Genomic DNA, 13,064 nt, shown 5'->3' with positions numbered 1-13,064 from the left:
CAGGCTGAGACCTGGACAGGACGGAGCCTGGCACACGCAGACTGTGGAGGGCACGGCCGGTGCCAGGGCCCTGGAGGGGCAGTGGGGGCCAGGGTGCTGAGGACCTGGTCCCGGAACTCACTCTGAGACCCATGGCCGCCGGATAGAGGGCCCGAGGGGCCAGCTCTGGGATGTGGTCTGAGTTGCTAGAGACGGCACTGGCTGCAGGCTGGAGACCCACTGGCAGGGCCTGCAGGCTGGTGAGGCCCCAGGCGGGGAGCGGGACAGGGCCTCAGGGCGAACCAGCGACCGTGGAGGCTGCCCTGAGATCCGAGTGTTCCAGATCTTTCTGAGCTGGCCGGCAAGGCCCCGTCTGCAGGTAAGCAGCGTGGACCCCCGTCTGCAGGTAAGCAGCGTGGCCTGGGCAACCACGCGAAGCCCCTGCTGGAAGTGCTGGGCTCTCCTCCCTGCACCCCATGCCCGTGGTCCTGCCTTGTGGCCTTCCCTGTCTAGCAGGGTCGGCTCCCCGGCGCAGGCCCCGGGCCCAGGGACGTGGCTCCCCAGCGCAGGCCGGGCCCAGGGGCGCAGCTGAGACGCAGCACACACAGCACACCTGCGCACGCACACTCCCAGGGGCCCTGGCTCGGAAGAACGGACGCTAAGAGAACAGGAGCTCCCAGCCCAGCTGCACGGGAGCAGTGCACAGCGAGGGCTTCCCCGTCCTGGCCGGGGCCGCCGCTGTGGCCCAGGAAGTCGCACGGCACATCTGGCACCCAGAGCGCGCCGTCTCCACGGTGGTGCGCGGAACCCAGGGCAGCAGGGCCGGTCGGCCTCAGGAGGTCGGGGGCAGCGTCCCGCCCCACCCAGCAGCCGGTCCCAACGGCAAGCCGCCAGCGGCTTCCCTGCTAAAGCCCCCAACAGCCGCGCGGGGCAGCCCTCACATGTCCAGGGGCCAGTGGACGCCCCCTGCCTGGCCAGGCACAGGTTCAGGCTCGCAGGCAGGGCCTCGCCAGGACCGCCAGCTGGGCACGCGCTCAGATCGCCCTGGGCCAGGGCGGGGAGTGGGGCAGGTGCACCTCTATCCCCGGTGCAGTGCACGCGCACACACGCGCACACACACACAGAGCACTGTGTGCGCACACAAGCGCAGACCAAACCGCAAGGCGGGCAGAGAGCACCGGGGCCCAGAACACCACGGCCGGAGACGCACAAGCATCCTGGACCGCCGGCCCCTCATGGACTTTTTCTGCCCCACCGAAAGCCACGTTCCCTGGAGAGCCAAAAGCGTCTGGGAAGCCAGGGTTTCAGGGGAGAGACGGATCCCGGCGTCCACGCATCCACGGCGTGGTAAACAGAAGCCTGGGGGTGGGGCAGGGCGGGCCGGGAGCTGCACTGGGCCGCGAGCACCCTTGGGGACCTGGGGCCTCTGCACAGCACCACCGGTGGAGGGCTCCACGGCTCCTGGCCCAGCCGTCCGCTTTGTCACCTTCTCCAAACAGCCCAGCAAGACAGGCCGGGCAGACGCGCGGCACCGCCTCCCGGCTCCCCGCATTAAAGGGCCCGCAGCCTGCCCCACGCACGTGCAGGGAGACAATGGACCTGCGGCAAGGGCACTGCGAGCCTGCAGGGGAGCGGCCCTCAGGGAGGCGGGCCCTGGGTCCCCGCGGCCAGGCCCGCCACCCCCGGAGCCCCCGGCTCTCCTCCAACCCTGCCAAGTTCAAGAAGTGGGGCAGACACGGCCTGGCCTGTGCCCCCAAAGACACAGGTTTCTCGGTTCCCAGCCCGGCAGGGCCCGTGGCAGAAGCCCACCTGTCAGAGGCACCGCGACGCGGCCAGGAGGGATGAGGGACTGCGCTCAGTGAACCGCGCAGAGGCCAGGACACCAGGCGGCCAGGCCCTGCCGGGCAGGGGAGGAGCCCCGCCGAGGAGCGCCCGCCTCCGCCCTCAGAACCCCACCTCTGCCGGCCCAGCTGTCAGGGCAGGGGGCTGGGCCCCCAGGCTCCGCCCTCCTCCTGGCCGCCCCACCCTCCTCTAACCCGGGAGCCCCCGCCTCAATCCCTGAGGTTCCCCATCCTCAGGGGACTCTTCGCGGTCCAAGCAGCCCCTCACCCTGCGGATCCGAACCAGGGCGGGCCTCAGACCCCATCCCGACGGCCCCTGCAGGACCCGACGGACCGCGCACCCCCGACACCCTTCCCCTCCGCCCCGGCCCCTTTAAGCCCCGCCAAGTGGGGAGCTAGCCAGGCTGGGCGCGCCGCTTCCCGCACGCGGGCCCCACCCGCGCATTTACCGCGCCCCGGGCCGTGCCCAGGCACCCTCAGGTCCTCAGCGCCCCGCGCCCAGGCCCCGGGCTCCCAGCGCCGGCCACTGTCAGGGGCCCCGGGCGGCGCCCAGTGTCGGGTCCGAGGGTCTGCTGCGCCGGGCTCCCCAGACCCCGCAGCCGGGCCCGCCAGACGCTCCGGGCCCGGCGCAGCGCCGTGCCGACGGATGCTTCCCGGGTCCCTCCGCGCCCCCGCCCGGGCGGCGCGCGCCTACCGTGCCTCGCGCTGGGGGCTCGGGCCGGCGGGGCCGGGGTCGGCGGGCGGTGCGGCCCGGCCGGGCCGCAGGAAATGCCAGAGAAGGGCTCCGGCCGCGCTAGGCGGAGCGAGGGAGCGGCGGAGGGCGGAGGCGCGCGGGGGACGAGGGCGCGGCGGCCGCAAAACCCGGGCGGAATCGGCCGCGCCGGAGCGGGCGCTGGGGAGGGGGGGCCCTGTTCCCTTCCGCGGCGCTGGCAGGGACCCGCGCACACCCGCGGCCGGGGGTCGCGACCCTCGGTGGAAAAAGGCCCCGAGGCAGGGATGGGTGAGTGGGGGTGTGGGAGGGTCGCGGAGGTGAGCGGCGTCCCCTCCCCTTTCCTGAGCCACGGAAGCACCCCCCACCCCCGCACATCTCCCCCAGTCTCAGAAGCCACAGAACGCGGGAGGAATCCCAAAATCCAGCCGCGTCCTTGTCCCGAAAGTCACCCAGCCGCCTGCTTTCCCAGGACGCTGGCTGAGAACCTGCCTCCCGGGGGGGGGGTCCTTCTGCCCCTCCCCATATACCGGTAGAAGACACCTGTTCCAGGTTCTCTGTGCACAGCCCCAGTGGGGGCCCAGGAGCCCTCCCCACCCCTGCAGGCTCTCCGCGCTGCCCCTGCCCCCGCATGAGGTGCCCTGGGACTCTGCAGGTTTCCCCTGTGGGAGCTGGGCCGCCTCCGGCCATCCCAGGTGCAATGCGCCTGCTGCAGACCCACCGTGGGGAGGGGTGCTGCCGCCAGGCCCTGGTGGGGTGGGGAGGGGAGGAAGGCATGCCTGGCCCAGCCCCCAGCCCCACAGCAGGAGGGGGCACTCTGCGGAACCCTGCAGCCAAGGCCCTGCCCCTCCGCCCCGGCAGGCTCCCGAGGGCAGAAGCCCAGCTGCGGCAGCTGACCAGAGGGGCCGCCTGGACCTCTCCCGGCTCCCCCCAAGGACTGGCCTTGCCCGACCCGGGGTCACCTTGCGTGGCCTTTGGATGCAGCACTGCCCGGAGCAGACGCTCAGAGCCATGTCGGGGCCCACGGGGTCTGCGGGGTGCAGGACGCAGTCGGAGGGCAGGGTCCGCACTCCACACCTGCTGGCCGAGCAGGGCGGGGCTGCCGGGAGCTTGGTGGATTGGGGCCGACCCGTGGGGAGTTGTGTAGGAAAACAGAGGCCCTGTTGCCGGGGTGCAGGTCCCAGGGGCCCTGAGGCTGCTTCTTCCATGGACGGCGGGCACAGAGGCCCACGGGGTGCCCCGAGGCGGGGCGGGGGGCAGGGTGGGGTGAGGCCTGAGCCTCCCCCGTTGAGCCTGACAACAACCTGTTGGCCACCGTGCTAGGCACGAGGACAGGTGTCGGGGCCTGCCGGTGCGATGCCTCCAGAAATCCCCCCTTCTTGCCCGGGACTAGGAGACGCCCCCCGCGGGGGCCGGTGTGAGCCCTGCGGCTGTGGGCAGGCGGCAGCTTCCTCACCTGTCAGACACAGTGTGAGCCGGCCAGTCAGGGCACTGGAGCCGGGGCAGCCCTGGAGATGGGCGGGCCCTCGCCCGCTCCTGGGGGTCTGCGCCTGACTCCTCACCCGGGAACGGCAGCCCCGAGAGCAGCTTCCTCCGGGTCCCCGCAGAGCCCACGACTTCGGGGGCACCCTGGGGGCGGGACAGCAAGCTCCGGCTGGGGCGCGTGCCGAGGTGCCCGCTGTGTGCCGAGGCGCCCGCTGTGTCGGTGATCGGTGAGCTTGTTAAAGTCGTCTTTGCACTACCAGGAGGAAGGCATTAGCAGCCAGGACTGTCACACGGCTCAGTAGGGGTGGCTTTGCTGCTGAACACGCCCAGCACAGCCGGGCCCAAGGGGAGACGCCTCTTCTGGGAGCGACACCCTGTCCCCGTGGCGCTCGCCCCTCGCCCTGGGGCCTGGGGTGTGAGGATGGCAGGAGCCCCTGGACCCCTCCAGGCTCCAAGAGTCTCTCATCGGCTCCTGACACGGAAGGGTTAAAGGTGGTGTCTGCTGGCACGCTGAATCCACCCAACACCCCCCCCCACCCCGGGCAGTGCAGCACAGTGGGCCCATCTTACAGATGAGCAAACCGAGGCCGGGCTGAGGACAGCCACCAGCTCTCACAGTGAATGAGGGTTGACCCTCGCGGCCTGGCTCTGAGCTCGGCCCTGACCCACTCAGCTCTGGGGCCTTGGCCGGGGAAGACCCCCGGAGCCCCGCACAGATGGCCGCTGCCTCCACGGGGGAGGGGCCGTTGGGAGGACGCCAGGTGCCCTTTCACCAATCCTCTCCAGCCGCCTGGGGCGATGGCTTCTCCCCGCTCACCCAGGCGGTAAGGGGCACAGCTGGGCTGACGGGGTCCCCGCCTCCTCGCTGGGCGCTGGTCTGTCACTCTGGGCCGTGCGCAGGCAGTGACCCACGGATAAGCAGCTGCCCGAGGGCACATCTGTCCCAGGGCCCTGTGGCTTCCTGGAGGGGCGGGGCTTACAGGAACGTGGAAGTGGGTGGAGCCCCCGGTGTGGCAATGCCAACTGCTGACCGCGTGCTGTGCGCCCGGCGCCACAGCCTCAGCTTTGCACTGGTGCCCGAGTCACCTCCCCACACCCTGCAGGCTCGGGGCCAGCATCTGCCCCCTTGTGCAGGAGGAGCTGGGGGCTCAGGACACGGGGGACCAGCTCCAGGCTGGGCGGCAGGGCCGGGGCCTAGGGAGCAGCAGCTGGCCACCCTCTGTGTCCCCGTGGCCGGGACCCGCTGGACCTCGTGGCCACCGTGGTGGGTCAGCAGCCGTCGGCCATTGGGGATCCTGTGGCGCACAGGTGGGGATGGGGAGGAGCAGGGAGCTCCACACCCCCACCCCCTCCTCTCCCCATACTCAAAGCCTGGGCTCCCCGTGCCGAGCCAGGTGCGTGGGGGGGGGGCAGCTGCCTGGGGCCGCAGAGCTCAGCCAGGGTCTCCTTCCAGCGCGGCGGGCTGCCCACAGCCCAGGCGCCTGCAGAACAGGCCTCTGCCTGTGTGGCCGCTGTGGACCTCCCCATCTGCCTCTCTCACACACGCACAGGCACACACAGGCACACGCACACACATGCACACACACAGGCACACGCACACACAGACATACACACAGGCACACGCACACACATGCACACACACAGGCACACACACCCACATGCACACACACAGGCACACGCACACACATACACACAGGCACACACAGACATACACACAGGCACACGCACACACATACATACACACAGGCACACACAGACATACACACAGGCACACGCACACACATGCAGACACACACATGCACACACATGCATACACACATCCATCTTCCAGGAAGACATCCAGACCCGTGACTCAGGCAAACACCAGTTATCATAAAAACAGGATTCCCCACCTCTCTCTGTGAGTGTTTGGACTTCCTTGTTTTTAAAATTCGATTGATTGATTTGAAAGTCGGAAATACAGAGAGAAGGAGAGAGCGACTTCCCATCTGCTGGTTCCCTCCCCAGATGGCTGCAACACCATGTTGAATGGTCAGGAAGGTGTTTATTTTTTTTTTTGTTATTGTTGTTGTTGTTTTAAAAGTTTATCTATTTGAAAGGCAGAGGCAGAGAGGGAGAGGGAGAGGGGGAGGGGGGAAGGAGTGGGGGAGGAGAGGCAGGCCCTCCATCGGCTGGCTCACACCCCAAATGGCCATAACGGCTGGGGCTGGGCCAGGCTGAGCCCGGGAGCCCAGAGCTCCCTCCCTGCTGCCCACCGATGCAGGCGCCCAAGCCCCTGGGCCATCCTCAGCTGTTTGCCCAGGCCCTCCATAGGGAGCTACGCTGGACGCTGAGCAGCCAGGACCCGAGTTGGCGCTCAGTGCGGGACACTCTCGGGCCATGTCCAGCGTGGGGCAGGTGCTGTTTATACGTCAAGTCCTCTGAAAGACGAGGAGGCCTGGCGGCCGGGAAGGGCCGTGGGTGCTGCCGGCCAGTGCCGGTGATGCCAGTGAGCCCACGACTGAACCTCTGCCTGGGCCCCGCTGGGCAGGCCGGTCCTGCAGTGTCCTCCTGGCTGTGGGGGGGCCGTGGCAGGGCAGGTGGATGGGAGGCTAGCGTGGGGAGCCACGAGGGGTGGCCGGAGGCTTCTGCCTGGGGCTGCCAGGAGCAGACGTGGACTACCGGGGAAGGGGGGTTCCACTGCCCAAGAGCAGACCAGGGGGCATCATGAGGGGGGTGACCCCCCGAGTCCTCACCCAGGAGGCGCTGCCTGTCTCCTGGAGGCCACAGCCCCAGACAGATGTCCGGGGAGCCGCTCACTCCACCTGTGAGTGCCAGGCAGTGCTTCTGGGTGTGGCTTCCTCAGGGAGCAAGGCCTTCTGGGAGGGTGGGGCTGAGGGCCGAGAGCGGAGAGGGAGGAGCCACGGGACACAGAAATGGAGGACACTGGGGCCTGGCGCTGTGGAGTAGTGGGTAAAGCCGCTGCCTGCAGTGCCAGCATCCGGTATGGATGCCAGTTCTAGTCCCAGCTGCTCCACTTTCAATCCAGCTCCCTGCTATGGCCTGGGAAGCAGTAGAAGATGGCCCAAGTCCTTGGGCCCCTGTACCCATGTGGGAGACCTGAAGGAAGCTCCTGGCTCCTGGCTTTGGATCAGCACAGCTCCAGCCGTTGCGGCCAACTGGGGAAGGAACCATCCGGAGGGAACCAACTCTCTCTCTCTCTCCTTCTCTCTCTGTGTAAATCTGACTTTCAAATAAATAAATAAATCTTAAAAAAAAAAGAACAGAAAAGAAAATGCAGACGCGGCTGCGGGATCCCAGGAGCTGTCCCTGTCCATGAGGCAGCCACTGTGTCCACTGCGAGAGAGGACTCTCGGACACTCCCTAGACTCAGCCCTCACTGTCCAGGGCCACCCTGGGCAGTTCTCACTCTTGACGGATGTGGCCTGAGCCTCCTGCAGCCATGTGGACTCTCGGGGGACAGCTTTGTGCTGGGCACGCAGGCCCACTGGGCTGTGCCAGGCAGATGGGAGACGGCTAGGCTCCACCACGTTTCTCCTGCCAGCTGCATAACAGGCGCCCGGGGCTCCCGATGCCAGGGACCTGCTCTCGGTCCTGGAGCCAGAATTCCCTGTCCAAGGCCATGGCGGCCCTCAGCATCCCGGCTGGAGGTGCCGGCCTGGCTCCCCGCCTCTGTCCCCCCGCGTCGTCCCTGTGTGCTGTGTCCCAACCCTCCTTCCTCTCACAGCACTGCCAGCTGTCTGATTTCATGGACTCTGCCAAGCCCACTTCCAAACAAGGTCAGGGTCACCAGGTGTGGCGGGGTGGACGTGGGCCCGTGTTTCGGGGCACACAGGTCACTGCAGCCCCCAGGTGACCTTGCGGCCCTGTTCCGTCTTCCCTGTGGACACCGGTGGGTGTGCCTTGGGCAGCTGGCCTCTCGCTTGCGCTGGGCTCTTCCTGTTCCAGAAGGGCCTTCCAGTGAGCACCCAGCCTCGGGGGCCGAACACCAGCTGCTGGACCAGGTGTCCTGGCCCTGGGCCTCGAGCTGGAACAGCCCACAGCCAGAGTGGCCAGGTCGCTGCCCGGGGTTCTCCCCTGAGCAGTGGGTGGCTGCGCTGTCAGCTGGGACCCACGGGACCTCCTGCCGGGGCGGGATTTGGGAGATGTGCCTGGGGTGGGAGGCTGGCTGCCCCCGGGGGTCTCCAGCCTGCCTTGGGGGACCGCAAGGAATCCGGAACATTCCCTCCCCCAGGTCTGGGGCCCCCTCAGGATTGGACTCCGGAGAGGCTGAAACCCACAGGGGCGGGGGGCAGGGGCTGCTGGTCCCGACCCTGTGCTGCTGCCCACCTGCCCCTGCCTGCGGGGCTGCCCCGGGTGAGCTGCTGCCCCCGAGGGTGACTGAGCCCCCCGAGGGTGATTGAGCCCCCCCCCCCCCCCGTCACAGGACAAGTCAGCCCTGGGGAGGTGACTCTGGGCTCTTCACTGCGACACCTGAAGCTGAACCTGTCTACACTCGCTGTGGGGAACCTGCCTGGCCGTCCTCCAGGGGGCGCCCGAAGCCTCCCAGATGGGCAGACCCAGCCCCCAGGGGCCTGAGCCGCTGCAGCCGCAGTCGTGGTCACACCAGGCACCACCAGGCGCCTGGTGCCTCTTTTTTTGCCTCCTGCATCTCACTCAGGCCATATTTCTGGGGCCTGTGCAGGCTCCGGGCAGGGACAGGTGTCTCTGGGCACCACAGCGCCACCCGCTTCACCTTAGAGCACGGGTTGTTAGCACAGCGGGCTTCTCCTTGCCACTTGGGAGTGAGTGAATGCGTTTGTAAAGACTGGGAGTGGGTCCTGACGGACAGAACCCGCGGAGACAGACCAGGAGCTTCCTCAGGTCTCCCACGCGGGTGCAGGGGCCCAAGACCTGGGCCATCTTCTACTGCTTTCCCAGGCCACAGCAGAGAGCTGGATCGGAAGTGGAGCAGCCGGGACTCGACCAGCTGTCCAGATGGGATGCTGGCACTGTGTGGCATGGCTTTAACCGGCTACACCACGGTGCCGGCCCTTTCCCATGAATTGTGAAGGCCCCTCACGTGCACTGGGTTCAAGACATTTGTACCCAAATAATGTTTTCATTTTTTGTCTCCAAACAGATGGAGGTTTAAAACACGCTTCTACTGGGGCCCCGAGACCAAACGGTCCGAGAAGCGCAGGTGCACTGTGCAGTGGGGGGTGAGGCGAGGGCTTTGAGGTCAGCGCAGGTGTGGCCCAGGCTGTGCTGTCGCTTCTGTTCCTCTACTCCCACCATCACCTCCAGCCCATCATCACCTTCACCACCAGCATCGCCATCATCTCCATCAGCCTCACCCTCACCACCATCGTCACCATCACCATCATCCCCACCACCATCACTTCTCCCATCACCGCCACCTTCACCATCATCGCCATCACCCTCACCACCACCACCACCACCCTCACCCTCACCCTCACCCTCACCCTCACCACCACCGCATCTGCCCCCACGACGACCATGACCACAGTCCCACCGCTGTCTTCCTCGTCCCAGCTACCACGCCCCTCTGCTGTGTGTACACCATGCTGGGCGCTGTGCTGGGTGCGCACAGCCGTCACCTGGTCCCCCGGGCTCTACCGTGCAGGCGTTCAAATCCCACGCAGGAGACAGGGACTTACAAAGGCTGGGCTGCGCGCATCACCCAGCACGGCGTCGCCGGCTGCCTCCCGACCCCAGGAAGCCGCTCAAGCTGGTTTCTCCCCGTTCCTGGCTGCTGGGATTGCTACCCTGCTGGGGAGCACGCACCTCAGGAGAAGCCCCTCCCAGGGAGACTAGTGCGTGGGGAGAGCAGGGCCCAGGTGAGGTGGGGGGGCAGGGAGGGACCCGAGGGGGGGGAGGGGCCTGAGGTGGGGGGAGGGACCCGAGGTGGGGGGAGGGACCTGAGGTGAAGGGGGAGGGACCCGAGGTGGGGGGAGGGACCCGAGGTGAAGGGGGAGGGACCCAAGGTGGGGGGAGGGACCCGAGGTGAAGGGGGAGGGACCCAAGGTGGGGGGAGGGACTCGAGGTGGGGGGAGGGACCCGAGGTGGGGGGAGGGACCCGAGGTGGGGGGAGGGACCTGAGGTTGGGGGAGGGACCTGAAGTGAAGGGAGAGGGGCCTGAGGGGGGGAGGGACCTGCGGTGGGGGGAGGGACTCGAGGTGAGGTGAGGGTGAGTCAGTGATTTCTGGGGGACCTGGGGCGCATCCCAGGCCCTGAGCGAGAGCTGGGCATGGTCCGACCTCCTCTCCAGAGGCCCCCACCCCCACCCCATGCTCCAAAGCAAAGACAAAACCATGTTCCCGGGACCTCGAGAACACAGCTGCAAACAGCAGCGACAAGCCCCCGCGCCCAGGGAGCGTCGACAAGGCACGGCACCAGGAGCCAGCGGGACTGGCCACAGGACGCAAGGCTGGGAGACATCCGGGAGTCAATGGACATGACTTACCACAGCAACAAGGCAGCAAGAAGCGACCACGTGACCACAAAGACCGCGTGACCGCGTCAATCAGCGCAGAAAGACATCTGACGGAACTCAGCATCCACGCTTGGGGATTCCCGTGAGCAGGGGACACCTCCGACCCGGCAAAGAACGCCCACGAAGCGCCCCCCGCCGGCCGCGGGCCGCCCAGTGCGAGCCCAGAGCCCAGCAGCTGCCCCCGCTCCCCGCCGCCCCCCGCAGCTCGCCGAGAGCCCGGCACGGCCGTCCCGGAGCCGTCTTTGCAGGTGCCGGAATCATCCACGCAGAGCCCGCTCAGCTGGGGGCCGCGTCCCTGCGCGCGAGCAGTGAACACTCGCCGTGGAGGCCGACACGAGCCAGCACCTCCGAGGGCTCACGGAACACGCCACGTGAAGTGTTTCGTCTGGTGCTGGGATCCCTGCGAGAGCCCCTGGCGTGCATGGATTTCAACGTTTTTGCACAAATATAAACTTATCTTTCAGTTCCATTTGCCACAAGCTTGTGGAAGGTCCCTGTTACTGTTACAACAGCACCAAGGTCTGTGGAAACATGAGAGATTTCTGTCCAACGAGACGGAACCACGGAGGGCTGAGACGTTCGCCCTCCCCACGCCGACCCACAGCGACGCAATCCCGGGAGAAATCCCAGCATGCTGTCCTGGGCACGCGGCCCGCGGCTCCGAAGATTTCCAGAAAGGCAAAGCATCCGGAATAACCAAAGCCATTTTGAAAGGCGAGGCCGGGCCGGGGGCTGCCCAACTTCCTCCCCCCACTGTGAGGGCACAGCTCTGCCCCAGCCCCGGCCCCGGCCCCCCCCCCCAGGATGAGGGGGCGGAGCGGTGTAGAGGAGTGTCGTTCCCACCCAGGTGCAGGGACACTGGCGCCCCCCCCCCCCCCCCCCGGCAAACCCACCGGTAGCAGGAGACAAACTCAGCCCTGCCTGGCCCCAGCATCACCACGGCCTGCACCGTAGACCTAAACGTCACAGCCAGCACCACACAACTCCCGGGAAAGCATCCCGGAGAAGAATCGCTCTTACCTCGGCTTCGGGATTTGTTTTCAAGTAATTTGAAAAGTTGTTGTTTTTTTTTTTTTTTTTTTTTTTGACAGGCAGAGTGTACAGTGAGAGAGAGTTAGTGTTTGAAAGGCAGGTTATAGAGAGGGAGAGAAAGAGGCAGAGAGAGAGAGAGAGAGAGAGAGAGATTTTCCACCCTCTCTGGCTCACTCCCCAAATGGCCGCAATGGCTAGGGCTGCGCCAGACTGAAGCAGGGAGCCAGGAGCTTCCTCCAGGTCTCCCACGCAGGTGCGGGGTCCAAGGACCTGGGTCATCTTCCACCGCTTTCCCAGGCCACAGCAGGGAGCTGGAGCAGCCGGGACTCGAACCCGTGTCCACACGGGATGCTGGAGCTGCAGAAGTGAACTGGCTGCGCCCCGGCGCCGGCCCCCCACCGGGACTCTAACCCCCCTGGAATAAAGTGGTCAGTGGCATTTCCTGAAGAGCAAAAGCTGCTCTCTGAGAGAAGTAAGAGCGAGAGAAGACAGAGCTGCGGGAAAGCCCCGCCAGACGCGGGAGGGAAGCAGGTGCGGCGCTGAGGCCCGGGAGCAGCAGCCACGGCCGGGCGGCCACAGGGGGCGCCACCACGCCGCGCCAGGGGCGCGGGCGGCCACCCGCGCGGACGGAGCGCGCGAGCCCCGGCGGCTGGGCAGTCGGGCCGCGGAGGAGCCTCCGGCCGCGCTGCTGGCTGGGGACTGAAAGCGGTGTCCCCCGAAAAGCCGCGCGGACGCGTCGGCCGTGGCCCCGCTCTGACGCTGCCATCGGAGCTACGGGCTCCCGCCACCGGCGAGGACGCGCGCCTCACCGCGATCGGCTGCGGGGAGGACCCGGAGTCCCCGGCCTCGCGGCCCCGCGGGTGAACAGGCACAGAGACCAGGGCCGCTCTGCCGGGGGCTGGGCGGGGATGCGGCCCCGAGACCCCGGGACCCTGGGCGGCGGGAGTGCCCGCGGGCCGGCTGTGGCGCTGGCTGCGCGCCTGCTGGCGTTTGGCCAGCTCTGCCCGAGGAAGGAGTGAAATCAGAGTAAAACCACACTTGCAGAAATGCGGGGCGCGAGGCGGGGATGCGGAAGCCGCAGGCCACAGCCGGACGCGGCACCAGGAGACCGCGGGCGCCGGCGGAGCTGCCGAGAGGGCCGGGTGCACAGCGGGGGCCGAGAGCCCGCCTCGCACAGCGCTTCCGCGCTGCTACCGGTCTGTTAGACCCGGGTCTTTGGTCCATTCTCAGCTGGTTTTTAGATACGACATGAAAAACAAGAGCAAGAGAAGAAAGGTGTGGAAGCCGGGCTGCCTCCATGGAGCCACCGTGCGTCCAGGGTGGCACCTGGGCTGGCAAGGGCACTGCCGGCGGCAGCCCACTGGGTGCTGCTTCCAGTCCCGGCTGCTCTGCCCCCCACAAAGCTCCCTGCTGATGCATCTGGGAAAGCGGCGGAAGGTGGCCTAAGTGCTTGGGCCCCTGCACCTGTGTGGGAGACCCGGATGGAGCTCCTGGCTCCTGGCTTTGGCCTGGCCCAGCCTCG

The 13,064-nt window shown here is 67.3% G+C and overlaps 1 protein-coding gene across 2 annotated transcripts in view; it reads right to left on the bottom strand.

Moving 5' to 3' along the window:
• The window catches only part of OSBPL5 (oxysterol binding protein like 5), a 37,550-nt gene extending 34,878 nt beyond the window's left edge, over positions 1-2,672 (bottom strand). Inside the window, exon 1 of one of the 2 annotated variants that reach the window (XM_070063518.2) lies at positions 2,515-2,672. The gene's annotated coding sequence lies outside the window, so the exon portion shown is untranslated. Of the gene's footprint in view, positions 1-1,788; positions 1,918-2,514 lie in introns of those variants that run through there. The other variant, XM_070063533.2, reaches the window with a different exon arrangement.
• Positions 2,673-13,064: the final 10,392 nt, after the last annotated feature.

This window comes from Oryctolagus cuniculus, chromosome 1, assembly GCF_051225735.1.
Source record: "Oryctolagus cuniculus isolate XC-2025 breed Fujian yellow rabbit chromosome 1, ASM5122573v1, whole genome shotgun sequence".
NCBI classification, from domain to species: domain Eukaryota; kingdom Metazoa; phylum Chordata; class Mammalia; order Lagomorpha; family Leporidae; genus Oryctolagus; species Oryctolagus cuniculus.
The sequence above is the reverse complement of the archived record's forward strand: the minus strand, read 5'-3'. Positions and strand labels throughout refer to the sequence as shown.